This window comes from Colias eurytheme, chromosome 11 (assembly GCF_061535395.1).
Source record: "Colias eurytheme isolate Ceu_HAF_F1 chromosome 11, ilColEury1 Martin Lab GWU primary, whole genome shotgun sequence".
Classification (NCBI taxonomy): domain Eukaryota; kingdom Metazoa; phylum Arthropoda; class Insecta; order Lepidoptera; family Pieridae; genus Colias; species Colias eurytheme.
Window position 1 is genome coordinate 10,720,945 of NC_142990.1, and position 22,804 is coordinate 10,743,748.

The 22,804-nt window shown below is 31.6% G+C and overlaps 1 protein-coding gene across 1 annotated transcript in view; it reads right to left on the reverse strand.

Annotated features, from left to right (window-relative positions):
* LOC149904855 (cardioacceleratory peptide receptor-like) overlaps nucleotides 1–18,293 on the reverse strand; it is a 97,867-nt gene extending 79,574 nt beyond the window's left edge. Inside the window, exon 1 of the mRNA XM_090106845.1 lies at nucleotides 18,004–18,293. The gene's annotated coding sequence lies outside the window, so the exon portion shown is untranslated. The remainder of the gene's footprint in view (nucleotides 1–18,003) is intronic.
* Nucleotides 18,294–22,804: the final 4,511 nt, after the last annotated feature.

A 22,804-nucleotide genomic window follows, 5' to 3' on the forward strand; every position in this document is an offset into this window, starting at 1 on the left:
GGTAGCTGGCATTCTAGTCGTTAATACTTTATGAATAATTTGGCTTTAATATTATTATCAAACAATCAATGAAACTTCTATACATTAATAAGATTAAAATACTTTATAACAGCCTTGTTTACTTACCAGTCTTGAATAGAATATTAGCGTTGTTTTTTTTCCGTTGTTTTTTTTAAACTAACTATTAATTAACTTTGTAAAGTGCTGTGTATTTACAAAATCAGTAGTCTGATACTCTGATGCATTTCAGCGGATAGTCCTCTGCCTTGAGGAATGAAGAAATCTACGTATAAATTCAGTTGGAGCAACAATAGATCAAGATAATTAAGTCTAAATCTTAACCATAGTACTAATTACTTTACTATCTAACTAACCGCTCGTCCCGGGTTCACCCGGGCTGAACCAGGATAACTACGAAATAAAATATAACCTCCTTAATAATGTAGCTTTTTATTAGCGAAATCATTAAAATCGGTCCAGTAGTTTGGAGCCTATTCAATAAAAACAAACAAAAATATTTCGTCTTTATAATATGTATTAGTGTAGATGTTATCTAACAGGTACAATGTACATGGAGATTGTACATATTGTTTTTTATTACCTATACAATTTTGAGATATTCTCGCAGTATTCTCTTGTCTGTGTATACTAATATTACATGGATATTACAATGTTGTTTGCAAGTATTTTTGTTTCAAACAGTTTTATGGCTACATTACATAGAAATGATCCTTTTTTTTAAGTGATCTTCCAGAGATACCCACGGCTCCTTCCCCGGGTCCGTGGATCACTTATGTCGGATTCTTACCGACTAAAATCCCACTGTGTTCCGTCAAGCCGATAGAAATGAACCTATAAAATTGCCACAAATAAAGAGAAAAAGCGTAATGGGAAGCGAAAAGTAGACATATTTAGATATGAAATTCATCTTCATTCGTCATGTCGAAGATGAAGATCTCGTATACTTCTGTAATTAATAATTATTATTATTGATAGAAGACATCATAATATCATCATAACCATTATCATTATTGATGCGCAGTATTCAGTGCTTTACGCTTAAACTAAGATTCTAAGACATTAGAACAGACATACATACAGGTTCATTACTAAATTAAGTGCATGTGGGCTTTGATATAATATAATTAAGTACTCTTTTAAAGCTGCAATCAACGACAAAAAGTCGGTGACAAACAACTTTATTTCCCATCAAATGAATCTTGATTAAAAGTTATACGTTTTATCCCCGCTAGCCTCAATACCATGATATCATATGGCAGTTTCCAGTGTGGGAAAGTGATGGCACTAGACGACCTATATAGCTATCTCTTTTCCACACTGGATTTAATACTGCTTTCTGACGTCATGGTACGGGAGCAGTCAGTTTAACTTCAGTAATAATAAAGTTCCTGCAAAAACAAATACGCCTCACGGAGCATTATTCTCTAGGGTTTACAATATCGTTCTTTCAGTCATTTTATTGTGTATATTCTTTTATCTGTGCACGAACGGTCCTTGAACTTTTTAATAAGCTGATTTGAATAAATTAAACAGAATTGAATGACCTTCAAAAATGCGGCAAGCAAAATTTTGGGACTAGATACGACTTTATTCATATACTTAGACAAATTATTTTAAATACTATCGCCATTTTACATTGAGATTTTTTACCTAATAAAAGGGACTTAAATGTTATCTTTGCGCGTTTATTCTTATCATATTTGCCAAATGTTAGGTATTCTTTTTTTTAATAATTATAAACTATATTTTCGAATTCACAGAGTATTCATATTCATAAAACCTCACAATTTACTGACAACATTATAAGCAATAAACTTTTGTATCGTTTTATCTTTCCTCGTCATCATAAAATTGTTCTTGTAAATATTTAGCGCGATATTTCCCAAAGGGAACTTTCGAATTCCTTTTTGTTTGTTGCTGCGTGTGTTAACAAAGTGAATTCAAATTGGTACTTTATATGCTGACAGAAATGACAAACTACAATAAAAATAATAATGTTAATGAACAAAATAAATAATTTGGAAAATCCAAAAGTGCACGCCTCATAATTTTTTTTTAATAATTATTTATTAATTATTATTTTTGTTTATTTATTAACAATTAAACCACATCGAATCAGACCCTGAAAAATGAAAGGGTTCTATTCCTGAGCATACTCAAGCGTAAGAGAAAAAAAAAGACTCGATTAGTAAAGTATTTCGGTCGCTATCGTGTTAACAAGAAAATCCTCCGCACATACAGACACACGGACGTCCAAGACATAACTTTTTTAAACTGTTTTTTAACTAGTTTAAATAACAAAAATGACATCAAAAATATCATGAATGTTAAAAATAGTGTTTTTTCTTAATATGTGTGTGTATGTATTATCTTACAAGTGATACATAAAGACATTTTAAGTTTGAAAAATCAGATGTTTTGCGCGAAGTGACAGTAGTACCCACCTCAACGCTTCGCTTATGAGGCGTGCAAAAAACGAATTTAAGTGTAGTTGCATTGCCTTTCAAATAAGGTGAACATTTTTAAAATATTGCTTTCAATTGAAAATTAAACCAAGAGATTACCATCGTGGTAACTATTATTAATTCAATTTGTATTAAAACGAGTATGACTATAATTATTATATACTACTAGTGGTCCGCCCCGGCTTCGCCCGTGGTACCGACATGTTTAAACTATCCTATCTCTCAAGTTGGATCGAACTGCACATTGTGTGCGAATTTTATTATAATCGGTTAAGTGGTTGGAGTCCATTGAGGACAAACATTGTGACACGAGATTTATATATATTAAGATGTATAATGTAACTAATATCGTATTATTCTTTTAAGAAAAGTTATGTATTTAAAACCTAAAAACGTTTTAAATGTAATGTTACATTAATCGTCATAGCACCATCACTACATGACTAAAAATACGGCTTCATAAGTTCATACACGAACTTGATATACATATTGCCAGCTTTAAAAACGTTAATCCTCAAAATTTTCCCTCTTAAATATGTAGGGCAAAAAAGGACATCATATGCACCCCAAGTGTTCCTATAATGGTGATATTATACGAAGTGGGTTTGAGAAAACTCTCTGTAACAGTGTATTTACATCAAACGAACATAGAGCTAGAGCTAGAGCAAGAGCATTCTTTCGTGATATTTTAGTGTAAACGAAAACTCGTATTCATTGCTGTTCAGTATTAGAACATTGTATAGAATATTTCGGAACGCACTAAGAACAACGAAAGAATGTTCTATTCCTGTTTACACTAAAATAATTTGACTTAGGGCCGATTTTTCAATGCTTGGATAAAACTTATCCGTCCAATAAAGTATTACACAATAATATTAAAATGTCACGTAAACTGTCACACGGGCAATTAGAATACGTTTTTAAAATGGTAGTTTTATACATTATTCTACGAATAAGTTTTATCCAAGCATTGAAAAATCGGCCCATAGTGGGGTTAGAATGAGAATTCGCTCGTTTGATGTAAATGCACCGTGGATGTTAACAGTATCCAGCTGATTTTAAATTGTTGGCACAAGCGATCTTAAGACGCTTTTGTGATAACATTTTAGTAATAATGCTTGTTTGCGTTTTATGGCTTGCAGATTGGCGAGAAATATGAAGTTAGAAGTAGGCTATAAATAACATGATGAAGTATACAAATTTAAAGATTAATAGGGTATGGAAGTAAAGGCTAATTTCGATTGTATTTTAAAGATATTTATTAACTTATCATACAATTTTATTACCGTTAATATCTATAGATGTAGTTCGTCTAAGTTCGGACACGCTATGCTAAGATGAAAGCCAGGTTCGAAACTTCGTGTGTAGTTCGTACTACCAAAATCAGTTTGATCTTTTTTGGGTAATCGAAATATTTAAAGATACTCGTAGGCGTAGAGACTACTTTAAAAAGTAAAACACAATAGGTACAGACTTAATAGTCACTACATAGTATAAAACAAAGTCGCTTTCTCTGTCCCTATGTCCCTTTGTATGCTTAAATCTTTGAAACTACGCAACGGATTTTGATGCGGTTTTTTTTAATAGATAGAGTGATTCAAGAGGAAGGTTTTAGTATACAATTTATTAGGTTTTAGAAAAAGCGGGCGAAGCCGCGGGCGGTAAGCTAGTATACTATAATACCTAAGGCTGAAATTTTTCAAATTGAATGAGCCGTTTTAGCTTCATACACATATGAAGCTATCTATCTTTTCTTTCTTCATAATACTGTAAGAAAGATTAGATCACATTAATTTATATTCAAGGCATTTTCAAAGTTTTACGAAATAAATAAACTGAAAAAAACTTATTTAATTTATAAAGTCATGGGCGAAGAGTGGCTTCAGACTAGAAATAACTAAAAATAAAGAAACAAGAAACAGTTAAAGTAATGGAATCCATTTAATACGTGTTTTGGATACTAAGAGAAACAAGACCCATTGTATTAGATAGACTTTCTCATAATCTGTATAAAGTAGAGTAGATTGTGATGATTATTATAACAAGTCATTTTATTAGATACTCAAACATTGAATTTAGTTTTAAAATGTCTTGAAAAATACAATTTAGATCTTAAGATCTTTAAACTTAACTTTATATCTATACTAATATTATAAAGCTGAAGAGTTTGTTTGTTTGTTTAATTGCCCTAATCACAAGAACTGCTGGTCCGATTTGAAAAATTCTTTCGGTGTTTGATAGCCCATTTAACAAAAAGGCTATAGGCACGCTAACACCAACAGGAGCGGAGCAATGCAGGTAAAACCGCGGGGCACAGCTAGTTCAGTATAATTTAATCTCCAAGATATTTCGCATTTATATTTGAGCAAAAGGGTAGGCAATAGGTATATAATGTAAAATTAAGATGTTTGTTTAAATTATCCAAAAAATGTCATGTTAGTTTTGTATATCTAAATGATAATATATTCTCAGTTGAAGTTTCTTAGTATGAAACAATACAACACAACTTATCATTGAAAATTGACAGAAATAAAAACCAAATTCAATCCATAAAAACAAAAGTATGTCAAAATAATACATCAATGTTAATTAAAAGATTTTAATTGACAGAACAATCGGCAGCTTTTGTCGATCGTTATAGTACAATACGACGAGGGCATAATAAAAACGATATTCATATAAGGGCCGATTTTTCAATGCTTGGATAAAACTTATCCGTCCAATAAAGTATTACACGATAATATTAAAATGTCACGTAAACTGTCAAATACGGGCAATTAGAATACGTTTTTAAAATGATAGTTTTATACATTATTCGACGAATAAGTTTTAACCAAGGATTGAAAAATCAGCCCTAAGTTCATAGGTACTTATTCCTTGACATAAATTGAGCTCTTGTGTGGGTTTACGTAGGACTCTCATAATAACATTGTGTTTGTAATTACTAGCTGAAAAGCATCTGCAATCTATGTATCTGTGTTATGACGACTCAAAGGTGCAAGAAGTTCTCTAGAATACATTAAATGTTTGAGATTGTATGATCGAAACTTGCTATTGTATAAGTAAAGGCGATAAATATAAAGTTATTTTTTTTTTTTTATTTATTTATTTCTTTGTAATCATACAGCATTACAATAAGTAACAATTTTTAATATATTAGTACAGAAATATTCTTTTAAGGGCTGATTTTTCAATCATTGGTTAAAACTTATTCATCGAATATCGTATTAAACTACCATTTCAAAAATGTATTCTAATTGTCCGTATTTGACAGTTTACAGGTGACATTTTAAAATGTTCGTGTAATACTTTATTGGATGGATAAATTTTAACCAAGGATTGTAAGGGCTGATTTTTCAATGCTTGGATAAAACTTATCCGTCCAATAAAGTATTACACGATAATATTAAAATGTCACGTAAACTGTCAAATACGGGCAATTACAATACGTTTTTAAAATGGTAGTTTTGTACATTATTCGACGAATAAGTTTTAACCAAGGATTGAAAAATCAGCCCTAAATCAAGCACGCAGATGAAACTGTGTGAAAAATAAACATTTTCAAATCCACACAAACAGATTGTAACTCTTTTTTTAAAGGATACAACGTTATTTATGTAGATAAGCATTGAAATAAATTTTCATTCAGGATTTTTTAACGACCAGAGGATGTCTGTAATAATAATATTATACTGTCGTGTTTGACGTCCGTTAGTTATTTCAATGCTAATAAAATCACACAAAAATATAACAGAAATGTTGTTGGATAATATTTAATTTCTTTCGTTCATCAGTTTCGTGTTAAAGCTACATCAAGAAACTAAAATTAAAACTTTAATTTTATTGAACATTTAATAAAAACAAACACTGCACATTATATTGCCTGGTAGAAATCGCTTAATAGCGATAAGGCCGCCTTTTTAGCTTTATAACATACATTTTTTACATGTATTTACTTGGTGCTGAATAAAATGTATTTTTTTATATTATATTAATTGTATTATTCTGAAAATAACAGTCCATTTTATTTTATGGCAATGGCTTAATTATTGTAGACAACAAAATTTAACGTCTTCGTAAATAAACAGTAAGTTTGCTTATTTGCAATTTTTTCTTGGTCAATACATTTCCATAATTCTCACACTATGAAAGTAAAACTGAATGAAGAACTACCTCTCTCATTATTTTGCTCAAAATTACTTAACTGTGGGAATCAGATTATGTGATAATCGTTTACTTAATAAGCGGATTTAATTCATTGAGATAATATTAATATGGAGACGACACCGCCTACATCACTTATGTTCCACTCAACATACGTCATGTGACGTATGTTGAGCGGTATTTTTTAATGGTTTTAAAGTGAAACGCATCAAACATGCCTTCGTGTGTGTTACGATATTGCACAAATAATACAAATAATACGGAAAAGTGCAAAGGAATAACTTTCATCGTTAAGTACCTAACTAGATAATAATTTTTAAAACTTAGTTAGAGCAAAAAAATGGCGCACAGATTTTGTTCGTGGTGTCTCCTCCATACGTAGTAATATTATCTCAATGATTTAATTAGTTTTTTTATTTATTAAGTACTAGCTGCCCCGGCAGATGCATTTCTGTACTATTGCCTCTATTACATGTTTTCTCTCCATAATATGAACCAAAACGTTCAAAAAATCAACCGAAGTACCTAGTGGTTCTAGAGTTTTGGGCTTAGCAACAAAGAAAGAAAGAAACATTTGGCGATTAAATTTTATTACATAGATATTAATTTCTTATTCGTAAACTATTAAGAAAACTTTATGCCTGAAATGCTATGACTGTGTAAATGGAACACAATTTACTTTAGAGTAACTAAGTTAAGCATCAGAAGCTATTTAACAGGACTGAAATATCTTCTGCTAAATATAAGAAATACTCCGACATTTAGACTGTTCTAAACAATCGTTAATTATAACTCAGTTGCAAGTATCATGTATCTATTTATTTTATTGTTTGTTTCTTACAATTGAGTGAATTGTATATTGGCCAATAATATTCTATTTATGTACACAATAAAGGCATATTTTATATATGTTCAATTTTATATAACAATTAAGGTAACTTTACATTTAGCATCACATAATATTCTATGTATTTACAAGTTTACAACTATAATATCTTTTTGGAATTTTCATCTTTGTGAGGATGAATGGATGTATGTATATTTTTGTTCCTCTTTCATCCCAAAGCACTGAACGGATTTTGATGATACTTAACAGTGATGTAGCTTATGTGTACCATATTAACACTGTCTTCAGCTAATACTTACTACTTTAAGAAATACTTTATTTTTGCCCGCGCGGAGGAAACTGCACAACACAGCACAGCATCTGATATGTACCATAAATTCCAATAATTCATCCTTCAATTAAACCACACAAAACATTGTTTCCAATCCACTCCCAATCTTCTCGAAGCTTGTCGTAATCTTGATTGAATATCAAAAAGTTTTATTGATTTGTTTGTAAAGCCAATCCTGTAGATTATTACTGCCATCCATCATACCAGAGTGTCAAGCTGAAGTACCCTAAGTGTGTTTTAACTTTTATTCGGCAATTCTTATCTTTACTGTGACCGCTTCTAGAAAGTGCTATGTAATAATTGAGATGCTAAATTCTTTGAATATCTAGTTTTAGATAAACGCTTAAGAATATTTTATATCTCTAGTCAGTTCCTTGTTTGTTTTTCTTCTCTTAAAGCTTTTCAGCTTTTTTAAATTATGCAATTAGTTTACGAGTTATTTTATAAGGTCTATTTTTTATTGTTAATTTTTTCCTCGCTTATCATTTATATAAGGGCCGATTTTTCAATCCATGGTTAAAAATTATCTGCCCAATAAAGTATTACACGATAATATTAAAATGTCACCCCTAAACTGTCAAAGACGGGCAAAGAATACATTTTTGAAATGGTAGTTTAATACGTTATTCGACGAATAAGTAGGTATTAACCAAGGATTGAAAAATCAGCCCTTAATGATATTAAAATTTATCATATCAATTTGTAAATGACCCTTTATTCTACAAGATAATCTAAAATTATTAAAGTGAAACTTTTATTACATCGTCTCAAACTTTTTGGTCTGTGTAGCGCATGTCGCGTGTATCGCGGCTGCCGAGTAGGTATACCTACTCGGCAGCCGACCGTCACGCGACATGCGCTACACAAAGCAGTGTTCGGAACCGTTCGAATAGTTTCACTTTTACCGTGGTTTCATAAAACCACACAACATTTTTTTCCTTTCAATACAAAAAAAACAAGTTTAGACAGTGTTCCTGACAACTCCCTTAAATTAAATACGTTTCGTACAATGATTAACTTTCAATTTAACTTCTTAACCCGAGTCACGTTAAAAATCAAGGATCCAACCTTGATTTTGAAGAATGTAAGGCCAAATTAAATACGGTTTAAGAGTGAATGAAATTGAGATAAAGTAAATTTGGTAATTTGGAAGCAAACATTCGAATTGGAATGAAATAATTATTATCGTCAACAATTATTGAAATTAATGGAATAGCGTGGACAATATTGTTAAGCTTTTTTAGGGTTCCGTAGCCAAAATGGCAAAAACGGAACCCTTATAGTTTCGTCATGTCCGTCTGTCCGTCTGTCCGTCTGTCCGTCTGTCACAGCCGATTTACTCGGAAACTATAAGTACTACAGTGATGAAATTTGATGGGAATATGTGTTGTATGAACCGCTACAAAAATATGACACTAAATAGTAAAAAAAAGAATTGGGGGTGGGGCCCCCCATACATGTAACTGAGGGATGAAATTTTTTTTTTCGATGTACATACCCGTGTGGGGTATCAATGGAAAGGTCTTTTAAAATGATATAAAGTTTTCTAAAAAACATTTTTCTTAAAGTGAACGGTTTTTGAGATATCAGCTCTCAAAGTCGTAAAAAGTATGTCCCCCCCCCTCTATTTTTATAACTACGGGGTATAAAATTCTAAAAAAAATAGAGGTGATGCATGCTAATTAACTCTTTCAACGATTTTTGGTTTGATCAAAGTATCTCTTATAGTTTTTGAGATAGGTTGATTTAACTGTAATTTATTATATTTGCTGCTACGGAACCCTTTGTGCGCGAGCCCGACTCGCACTTGGCCGGTTTTTTAAAGTTTGCTTATCATGATCATTTTTTTTTATCCTTCCTTTTATAGAATACTAGAGGTCCGCCCCGGCTTCGCCTGTGGTACATATTTCACAATAAAAGGTAGCCTATGTCCTTTCTCGGGTATCAAAATATCTCCATACCAAATTTCATGCAAATTGGTTCAGTAGTTTAGGTGTGATTGAGTAACAGACAGACAGACAGAGTTACTTTCGCATTTATAATATTAGTATGGATATCCTCCTTACCTTTTTTAGGCTATGATTATTATCAGACTGGTCTATTGCGGTTTGAAAATAAATTTATTGTTAAGCACTGTCACACAATTATTATTTTTTTTTTTTTTGGAAAATGTTCGTAATGCGTTAAGCTGCAAAATGCAATTGTAAATGATTTAATACGAAAAGATGATTTATGTTTCAATGAATAAAAATTAAGGTAAATCATCCTCGAATCCCACGTACAAAAATCTTAATGCCCTCTTCACAATGGGCAGCGTTGGGCGAGTAGAGGCAATCACGATAGTGTAGAGGCAGTATTTAATCTGTGGTAGAGGCTAGCTGTTTATTCATGCCGTAATAGCGGCAAACATCGACGATCATTTATTGGGCCAACGCTGCCCATTGTGTAGAGGCCCCATTACACATTAATCACATCTCAACAAATCAAACCGCACACGGCAGAGCGTAATGGGCCAATTTTGCGTTCGATTATATTGAATAAAGTTCAATTTACGAGTGCGAGTTTGTTCCCCGACGGAAATTCGAGCACGCAATGTTGCGGGAATCTTTATACGTATCTCGTTTGAAATTTATGTTTCCTTTCATAAGAATAATATTGCTTAATTCGATCCGTTTTTAAAAACAATCCGCGCTTTGATGTGGAATTGCGTGGTAGGAAACCGTAAAGAAATGACATATTAATAGACGTTTGTGTTACATTTGCATTGTTATTTTGAGTGTGTGTGCTTTTGCACGCCTCATAAGCGAAGCGTTGAGGTGGGTACTACTGTCACTTCGCGCAAAACATCTGATTTTTCAAACTTAAAATGTCTTTATGTATCATACATTGCACTTGTAAGATAATACATACACACACATATTAAGAAAAAACACTATTTTTAACGTTCATGATATTTTTGATGTCATTTTTGTTATTTAAACTAGTTAAAAAACAGTTTAAAAAAGTTCTGTCTTGGACGTCCGTGTGTCTGTATGTGCGGATCCTTTTTCTTGTTAACACGATAGCGACCGAAATACTTTACTAATCGAGTCTTTTTTTTTCTCTTACGCTTGAGTATGCTCAGGAATAGAACCCTTTCATTTTTCAGGGTCTGATTGGATGTGGTTTAATTGTTATTAAATAAACAAAAATAATAATTAATAAATATTTATTAAAAAAAAATTATGAGGCGTGCACTTTTGGATTTTCCAAATTATTTTATTTTTGTTTCACTAGCTTCCGCCCGCGACTTCCTTGTTGTTTTCTTGCTGAAAAGATTTCGGCTAACAATGTATTTCTCCCGCCAAATCGGTCTGTCCTCTTCGAAGTTCAGCCGTATGAAATGGACCAGGAAAACTTTTTATTCATTATTACCTCGTTGAATCTACATAATATTTTCGGAACTGTAAAGAAGCAGTTAATTGTAACATGGGCATAGATCTATTTAAAAACTAATGACACACTTAAATATTTGAATAGATACAGTTAGTTCAACGGGACTACCTAAGTGATAAAAATCTATACAGGTATAGGTAGTACTACTAAGCTCAGCTTACGACCTTGCCCGCATGGTAATTGAATAAAAATAATCCATTATTCTGATCATAATCTACTTGCATAATAAATTTTAGCGTAACGAGTTCAGCAGTTTTGCCGTGAAATAGTAACTAACTGACACATCCATTTAGAGTTATTATTATGTGTTTATAGGATTTTTTACTTGTACTCGTTTGTCACAGTTATTCTTTTACGTAATTTAGGAAATAGACCGGTCGTATTGCGAAAGTTGTTATAGAACTCTATTAAAATCATGTTTGACTTCTTATTTCATTTTAAACTAAAGTTGTCACCCGGCTTCGTGTGAAATGTGACTCTATACATTGTTAGGCGCGGGTCAAACACAAGCGGCGCGGACGCGGGCGTTGCATAAGCGCACCTCTTGAATCTGTTTTGCACCACGTCCATCTTATACATTTTGTACCTATGAAAGAATTTTGGACAGGCGTCGAGACGGCACGCCACGGTTGTGCCAAGGTTGCGCCGCCTTTCCAAAATTATTTGATACAAAATGCCAATAGCGCACCCGATGCACGCCGGCAGCGCGCCCGATGCGCGCCGCGCCGCTTGTATATGTCCCGCGCCTATATTTTATTACTAGCAGTGCATTCCGGCTTCACCTGAGTTACTGTCGAAAATTGGTTGTAACTTGTTGCAACTTAGAAATCATCCTGGGCTCATGTACAATACTTTGCTGAAAATCAACACATGATCAAATCCGTAGTCAATACAGACAACAGAATACAGACATTCAGACAAACATTCATTTTTATATATTTATAAGAGGTATATTGAATTCACTAATTGACTTCATACAATAAAGTTCAATGTCGGTTTTATGTTTCATTGATGAAACTAAAATAAATTTATATATTTGAAATATCGCAGCAAATAAAGGTAGCTGTAGTTTCCGCTGAGAGCAATGAATAAATGAAAATCATGGCATTGTAGATAATGTTAATTTATTGATATCCTGAAAATTAAATGTATATTAAAATTTCCCTGGTTTCAATGGAGTCGTAAAATAATTCTTAATTTAAATTATAACACTTATTATGTTAGTTTATCTATAAGTACTTATTTATATTCTTTTATCAGCAAAGCAATTACAATGTTTTAAAAAATTTAAGATTTATTGAATGAAATTTCCCTGTGATATGTAGTCGTAGTCGTCGTCGTCGTTTCAGCCGTGGGATAGATAGGTAGTACATATTATTATTTGAAATTTTTATTGCAGATTATAATATAAATTGCTATATAGTATAGTAAATAGTAGGTATAGTAAGTATTATAATATCTGTGCCATAGTTCAATGCGAGACGTAGAGCCAATTCAAGCACGACGTAAGATTGATGAATGAATTAGTAAGATCTGAAATTCCGCCCCATATTCCACAAAGGGACAAACAGACAAATGTTTACATGAATCATTAAACATAACCGTTGCATTCCCAAATCCCTCTCCAATAATTTAGAGTCAAAACACAGACAGATAATATGACTACTATTATAATATTATATTCACTGTGGTATTATATTGGACTGACCGGTTGGCTTGGCTTGGAAGACAGGTCTTCCAAGCCAGAGGTCGTGGGTCCGATTCCCACCCGGGGCAAATATTTGTGAGATGAACATAGATGTTTGCTCTATGTCTGGGTGTTAATTATCTATGTAAGAATTTATTTAAAATTATATATGTATGTTTATCAGCTATCTGGTTTCCATAACACAAGCGAAAGCTTAGTATCGGATTAGATCGTGCCGTGTGTGAAAATTATCCTGAAATATTTTTTTATTTATTTATTTGTATTATCTGTGGTATGACGCACTAGTTTTATAGATTCTTAAATGAAATAACGATTAATAAAGTATGGGAACCCACGTATATCTTGTTTTGTAAGGAATATTTATACAATATATCGTCTTTGTAGTCACGTGCTATGCTTTACTACTAATTTACGATGTTTTGAGTTTATAAAACACTACATAATATATTTTCATATTATCTTAACCTTATATTTCACCTTTAACAGTTTTATTTCATAACAATAATTATCCTTTATCTCGAAAGGTGGAGGGACGATATACGCAGGGTTGCTGGTTCTCAATGGCGGCGAAAAGCTGTAGTCCGAGCTCTATGGCGTGCCTTAGGAGAGGCCTATGTCCAACAGTGGACGGAAAAAGGCTGAAGAGAGAGAGAGAGAGATATGTTCCTTTCTTTCGTTTTGTTAAATTCAGAGATATAATCATAACTGCATACAAATAAAGTCTATATAGTATATATCTATCTACTGCTATAAAAATATAGGAACTGTAATGACTCAGCAGTTCATAACTCCGTCCTCAATCAAAAAGCCAGGGGTTCTTGAATAGTCCTCTATTAAGTCCTTATACTTACAATAAATTTTAATAGAAAAATTCAATTTATCTGCATGCTAGCCTGATCCCGCGGTGTCACTCGCGTGGCAAGAATAAATGAAGCATATTATGTACTGATGCAAACTTTTATCTATCTCTGTAGCAAACTTCATACACATCCGATCAGTTTTTTGCGTAAGAAAGTAACAAACATCCATCCTTACAAATTATTTATTTATTTATTTATTTATTTATTCTTCACTATATAGGAAATACAAGATTAAGACGACACAAAATAAAAGATACAATCGGCATACAGTGGGCGGCCTTATGGCTATAAGCCATTTCTTCCAGACAACCGTCGGGTAGAGGATAAAAATATAATAACTTCGGTAGTGTGAGCCAATAATTAACATGAGTTATAAATATTTGAATAATAAAATATATAGTAACACATATACATAAATTAATAATTGAATGTTAGGATTGTTTTCAATCGACTTCACCACTAGAGTATAAAAAATCGTGACGTTCTTCACGATTTATTAAAACAATTTTAGCCATCAGAAAAACTTTACCAACATTCATGTCCTAAACCGTTATACATATAACTGAGAGGAATCTGCAGAGATACAATGGAAACAAAATAGGTTAACGATACTATTAACAATTTCGTTCAAACTGTTCCAGTAGTTTTTGCGTGATGAAACATCAAACACACAAACAGACTTTCGCATTTTAAATACGTATATAATATTTTCTTTACGATACCGGAAGTTTAAGGGTAAGCGTACATTTTAAGGCAATAACCTTCAAATCAACAAACGAGAATTAAAAACTAGAGCAACCGACCTACACTCATGAATATTTAAATATACATAACATAATTTTATTCGCAATTTATCAGTATTTCACCACAGTTTATAGTTTTGTATTTAAACGCGATTTTGGACGGGTATAGTTTGGGTTAAGTTAATCGCCAAATAGGGTATTCAAATATCCCAACGTTTCTGCCCCGAATAATAATTAGATCTGATAATCATGAATTCTATACCAGTATTATTATGAAGTGTTGAGTTATTTATTAATTTTTACTGAAGAGTTTGTTTTCTTGCTTGTACGCGCTTATCACAGGAACCACTGGTAGCGTTAACTACGGTACTAATAAGTATTCTGTGCCACTGGTCATAGTCCATTGGTCATAGTAGTTTATCGAGAAAGACTATAGGATATTTTATATCTAATCACGCTAAGACCAATAGGTGCAATGAGGGTAAAATCGCGGGGCATAGCTAGTTCCAATATATATTGTGGAAACTAGTCAACATAATATAATAGAGACTTTATAAAAATATTGAATTAAATTACGAATACATAATAAGAATTAAATACCTTCCGCCGTTTTTGGGAATAGCGGGAAAGCATTCCTTTCGATATCTCTTCGCGTCGGCATGTGTAATAAATTAAACAATAATTAATGAACTACACGTAATTAATTTTTTTTCACACACTCAATTACAAACATAAAATAAAAAGAATTATAAAAATGCATCATATTAAATTTGTTGTTCTATATGTTTCTATCTTTAACCCATTTTTTAAATTATTTTACGATCTTCTATTTAGTTGATACAATTTAGAATTTCACTACATAGTATAAAACAAAGTCGCTTTCCCTGTCCCTATGTCCCTATGTCCCTTTGTACGCTTAAATCTTTGAAACTACGCAATTAATGAACTACACGTAATTAATTTTTTTTCACACACTCAATTACAAACATAAAATAAAAAGAATTATAAAAATGCATCATATTAAATTTGTTGTTCTATATGTTTCTATCTTTAACCCATTTTTTAAATTATTTTACGATCTTCTATTTAGTTGATACAATTTAGAATTTATAATGATAACTGCAAAACCATCTCTATCATAAAGTCTCATTTCAATAAAACACCCTAATTTTTTGGCTTAATTTTTAATTAAGTTTTTTGCTTATAAATCCAAATACATTAATAAATTAAAATTCGCATAAATTAATAACAGGAAAAAATATTTGTAAAAACTCCACTGGCCTAGTGCATCGTTTAATTGACCTTTAGGTGTTATATGAGTAATAATAAGATAATGTTTTTATTGTTCCATAAAAGAAATGTTTATAACATGCAATTGTATTAATATATAAATAAAACAAACAATATCAGAATCACAATTTTAACACTTAGATATAAAAAAGTTCGCTAATGTAAAAAAGATAAACTGCTAAAAATATAGTGCTCTCTTTCTCTTATTTTCAACCTCATATCATTCTTCTCGCTCTTGTACCGAAATTTTCCTAAAACATAACACTTTTGCATTTAGCCATATCCACTTATCGATTCCTTAATTGCCATCTAACCACTAAGAATATCTTAAATAACTTCATTATAGACACTATAAAAAAGGCTACATAAATAATTTACATAAATTATTCAACGAATTTTTAAGCGGTTTTTTTAATAGATAGAGTTATTATAGATATATGTTAATATTTATTAGGTTTTAGACAAAGCGGGTGAAGCCGCGGCTGGAAAGCTAGTATACATATAAATTGAATTTATATCACTCTTACTTTTCACCAAATTGAGTGACATTCTAGAGACAAAAAAGTTTATTGAAATAACTAGCTTCCGCCCACGACTTTGTACGTGCATCCCCGTTTTTCCCCGTTCCCGCAAGAATTTCGGGAAATCCTTTCTTAGCGGATGCCTACGTCCTAACATCTACCTGCATGACAAATTTCAGCCCGATACGTCCAGTGATTTGGGCTGTGCGTTGATAGATCACTATATCAGTCACCTTTGAGTTTATAGACATGTAAATGAAACAAATAGATTCGAAGACATTTACACCATTTAGCTATTATGTAGAGCTTTGCTTCTGTATTTTATATCTCATAATGTCAAGATATTATAAGATTCTAGGTGTGCCCCGCGGTTTTGTCCGCATTGCTCCGCTGCTTTTGGTCTTAGCGTGATGGTATGATATATAGCCTTCCACGATAAATAGGCTATCTAAAACCGAAAAAATTTTTCAAAACGGACCAGTAGCTCCCGAGATTAGCGCGTTCGAACAAACAAACTCTTCTGCTTTATTATCATATCATACAATTGAATCATTTTATATAAAACCTAGGTAACTATAATAAAGCCATAAAATAACTAAAAATTTCAAATATTTTGTCACTTAAGACTGAACAACTGAACAATATGTTGTTTTACGACGATCATATACGAGAATTCTATAGTAGGTCAAAGTTCATACGTGCTTAGTGTTACTAAGAAATTGCTTTCTTTTAATAACATCTTATCAAAATTTCAATTTCATTTAGAATTTTATATCTTTCTTACGAATTTACAGCTCTCAGGAGATAGACAAGGAACAACAGAGTATAAATGTTTACAAATATTCATAGAATGTTTGTTACAAAATGAAAAAACTTTTTTAATTTTCCGTGTCAGTCATTTAATAATTGATAGTCAATACTTTTGAAGAGAAACGATGATTTATCTCATACTTTTTGATATTATTAGTAAAATATTAAAAAAGCAAATAATTAATTTGTACATACCTAAATTACATATACCTACATACTAACTAGCGGTCCGCCCCGGCTTCGCCCGTGGTACATATGAAAAATAGATGTTGGCCGATTCTCAGACTTACCCGATATGCAAAGAAAATTTCATGAGAATCGGTCCACCCGTTTGGGAGGAGTATGCAGACTAACATTGTGACACGAGAATTTTATATATAAGATTATATCTGTTAGAAAAAATCATTTAAAGATAAGGAAAGGAAAATGAAGGAAGTATTTTAATAAATAACTGCATCAAATATCCGGAAATCAGAACTTAATATTAAATTGTATGTAATTTCTGTAACTCTACATTTGTAGACACATCGCTTATGCTAACATCAATAATTAAATCATACGCATAAATGACCTAACCAATGATAACGTAATTCACAAACCCTTTCGACATAATTGCTTGCTCACGCAAAAATATAATCAAATCCGAATGTCAGCCTATTATTATGAGCTTTAAAATTATATTTTATTACATAAAACCTATTTATATTCGACCGGAGTAATCGAAGGAGTTCAACCCACAAATTATCTTTTATAATTAGGTAAATTACACCCAGTTGACACTTAAATACTATTAAGTATAATTACTCACGAGTTTCGCAATCCTTGACTCGAAATTCGGCAACTTCCAATTCACTTTTCAACTGAAATAGTCATTGTCATTGCGCGCCAAAACTTTTAAATTTAAATTAAAAAATAAAACTGTCAATCACATCGTTGACACGTTTATAAATTTAAATTTGGAATCATTAACACGCAATTATTACGTCACATCATTGACACTGTTACTTTTTAAAGTTATTTTTTTATTTCGCGACGGGCGAAAGTACGGATGCCAGCTGGCGGGCGCACGCAACAGAGTTTAGTCTCAAAGTGAAAAGAGCAAGGAACGTTCCCGCGTCAGTTTATCCGAGTTAGCCCGTGATGTTTTTGCAACACCGTGATTCGTGTCAGTCAATTAAGGAAGATTCTCTCAGATTGAACATTGCCAATTTAATAAATCTCTTAAGATATGGGTTCGTTTTACACAATTTCTTGACAAATCTACGAGCTACGCGGATTTATTCTCGACAGTTTGACATATTGTAGAACGATAAATTCTCTGATTAAGAAGTCTGTTGGACTTTGTAACTTTTTAGGGGGATTATAGGAAAGTTTTTGCATTTTCTATCTGTATGCGTCCCTTCGGAGCCACAATGATGACCGCGATTTTTTATTCGTGTACGTGCTCAGCTTCTTTGCCTTACTGCGGGAAACTTGATGCAAGTTTTGTGTAGTTGGGAAAAAGATTTCCCGAACTTCGAGTATCGTCAATGGCAGTTTTTTATTTGTATTGAAGATGCGGGTTTATTTCATCGAATTTCATCGATACTAAGAAAAACTGAAAAGTCAAAGTACAAAAGTAAAAAATTATACAGCTCTCTTTTGTTTTCTTATTTTTGCAGTTACTTTTAAAATATCGTTTATTAACATTTTAAAAGGTTTAGTGAAATTACCAAACAAGTATGGTTGCCTTTGTATAGTAGAGCTCTCTTTTAAAGTCTCTTATTTATGTATAAAACAATATCCTACAATTTACATTCATATGCATTAAAAATAACACTTTTACTAGTGCATTTTTAATAAAACTCATCCAAGGATAACTCATGAAATTAATTATTCACCTAGTTATAGATACGCTGTGACGTATACGATAAGTGAATGACCTCGTGATACATTTACGAAAACATTACGACTTTAATAGAAAATTCGATATGAATGAAACAATTAAAAAACATTTCTAAAAACATAAATAAAATTAATCTAAGGAAATCGATTTTATCGTCAAAGCAATTTAATTGAATTGTTTAATGTAATGCAATCATCTAAAATTTATATTTCTCGATTAATGAAATATATATATATATACTACCTTTCCGCCCGCGGCTTCGCCCGCTTTGTCTAAAACCTAATAAATTATATACTAAAACCTTTCTCTTGAATCACTCTATCTATTACAAAAAACCGCATCAAAATCCGTTGCGTAGTTTTAAAGATTTAAGCATACATAGGGACATAGGGACAGAAAAAGCGACTTTGTTTTATACTATGTAGTGATATATTTAATATTATAATATATAGTAAAAACTGAGACAAAATTATAATACGCAAAACAGAACATAAATAAAAATAAATAGCTTAACGTGTGAAATCACGAAAATAGCATGCGATTTAAAACAATCTATTTTCAGAATGAATAATTGCTCTACATTAGTTTTCTCGGTATAAAATAAATCTGCATCGAACAAATATGCTAAATAAAAATGTATTATTTTGGACAATACGGTCAGTTTGATTTATATTTTACATTCTGAATCGAGATGGACAAGGCATAAACAATTTATTAAAATAATCACATTTATAATAAACTAGCTTACCGCCCGCGGCTTCGCCCTCTTTGTCTAAAACCTAATAAATTATATACTAAAACCTTCCTCTTGAATCACTCTATCTATTAAAAAAAATCCGTTGCGTAGTTTTAAAGATTTAAGCATACAAAGGGACATAGGGACAGAGAAAGCGACTTTGTTTTATACTATGTAGTGATGTTGTTAAGTTTGATAAAGTAGAGCGGATAAAGCGTTGGTAAAATATACCAGTAACTCAATTTAATATATTAAATTAATTCCTTTTTTAAATACATCAAATTAATTTCAATACAAATTTAACACACTATTGTTATCAAGTAATAAAAATAGGTATTCCAGCTTCACGCAAAGTTGAAGATACATCTATTTCCCTGTAAACCACATTTTGATAATCTGTGGCTTATTTTCAATATTCATGTACACAGGACCTTTTTACCAAGGATACTATTGTACCAGTCCGTACTACGCGAGATTATTTTACAAAATCGAAGGAAATATGTTAAAAATTTACCAGGACAATCTTGGTATTCGATAATACGCGTTTGGGAACTATAAATCAATCAGAGGTTAATTCATTTTTACCCTCGCCTTGAAGTTTGAAGATCTTGGTAGAAACTGATGAATTGTTATTAAGATGTGAAGTTTAATAATTTTTTATTTAATAATCGTAAGTTAATGATCGTTATCTATTACGCCTGGTAGGGTTTTTATAAGTTTTAAACTTTACAGTTAATTTTCCTAAACTAAACAGAGACAAACCAAAAGTCAATAAAATCCATTCGAATCTTTTTGAGTTATTAAAGTATTATAAAAATATATAAGTGTTTAAGTTATCAGAATCAATGGCAACCCATCTTTTCACTTAAATTATTTTCACTTAAGTTTTATATAGGTAACAATAAAAAAGGTATAATACTCGATTCCTTATTAATCCGAAGATACTAAACCATAATAATTCAATGAACCATATCGTAAACACGTAAGAGCGTCTTGATTACCATTAATGAATGGTTCCTAATTGCTTGTGGATTGCACTAAGAACCGATATTGAATAAACATGTGGGTAGATGATTCTTACCCTTTAATTATAGTAGTAAACTAACTTTATATTGTGACTCCTATCACTCGTTTGCTGTGTGCCCATTTCAACAACCTATATATTGTGATCAACCCTTTTATATGTTACTAGCGGTCCGCCCCGGCTTCGCCCGTGGTAAATATTTCGCAATTAAAGGTAGCCTATGTTCTTTCTCAGGGTCTAAAGATTGTCTGTGCTAAATTTCATCAAAATCGGTTGAGAGGTTTAAGCGGAAAAGCGTAACAGACAGACAGACATAGAGTTACTTTCGCATTTATATCTAATATTAAGTAGGGATTACAACTTTACTTTTAAATAACAAACTTTAGTCATCGATTAATTATTTTGTTGAACTGTACCTTTAATATATTTTACAGCAAGCGTGGGCGGACGGATACAATAATTTTCATTACTTACTATCTTCGCAAGTATGCCATAAAATGTAATGAACTCATAACTGGATCAAGATAATTGCACTTTTTATAAAACGTTCTTATATGTCTGAGAATTTACGAATCATGCAAATAAATTTTAATGTATTGCACAGTTATTAAAACAAACTTAAGTTATTAAATTATACTAATTTTAAACAATTAATCATATGGATGATTGGAACCTATTTTATATTTATATGCAGATAAATTAACATGCACTTACTACTTACTACTGTTATAAATATGTATTTACTATTTCACGCGAAAACCATGACAGACTTAAGGTAGTAAAAATAAAAGAGAGTAAAAGAAAACAAAATATATTTATTGGCACATTTGCAATCAGTCATAATAATATTATTATCCACCGAACTAGTGACACACTGTTTTTATTGCGCGTAGATGCGCTCTTTACCAATGTGTGTAATATAGTAGATAAAAATATTAAAGTATTCAATATTTTATTGTATTACATATCACTGCATAGTAGCTGTAAAACAAAGTCGCTTCCTGCTGTCTGCAGTCTGTGCCTATTTATGCTGAAATCTTAAAACTACGCAAGATAATATTTTGATGCGATTTTTTTAAGATAGAGTTTATCTCAAGAAAGGTTTTAATATACATTTATTAAGTTACCGCCAACACAGGCGATTCCCTGGGGGGAAATTGGGGGAATGGGGGAAAATAATTATAATACATATGGGTGATTATACAAAAATGGGGTAACTTTTGAGGATATTTTGTTTACTATATTTTACAAATTAGGGTGTATATGATAGCTAATCTAATGAATATATTGTACCAAATCGGGCCAGTCACTTTTTTAAGTAGATTGTGAGATATTTTAAATTTTCTGGATTTGGCCTCCAGGGGACTGACGAGGCTAACATGGTACTGATAAAAAACACAATTTTGTAATATTCTTACAGGAATTCAATGAAAATTACTACAAATCTCTCAGTTTTAATAATGGCGCATGTCTTTTAAGTATTAAAATCACTTAGTTACGTTTAAAAATGATAATTAATAATATGTGAAAAACACACTGAGAAATATCTTGGTTTCAGGCGGCTGATATCTCCGGAATTAGGTCGACAATTACAGAAGCAATCTTCACACAGCATCCAGAAGTCAATCAGAATTAATTCTGCGAACATTGAAATACATATTCTAGCCTAGTATTAGTAGATTAGTAGGAATGTCCTTGGTTAAGAATAGGTACTATATACAATGATACCTACAGTTGAATAGTGTTCCAAATTTTCCCTTTTCAAAACTATTAATATAGAGTTGTTTAGAATTTAATAAATCTTAATTGTAAGAAAGTATTGTGTATACATATTATAGGTTGCATTAATATCCAATGTAATAGGTATATGATAAAATTGTGTTTGAGTGAATAAGGCGTGAATATCGCTAGTGGCTTTCATTATAACCGTTATCAAATCATTCGTTCTTTTAAATATATATAGA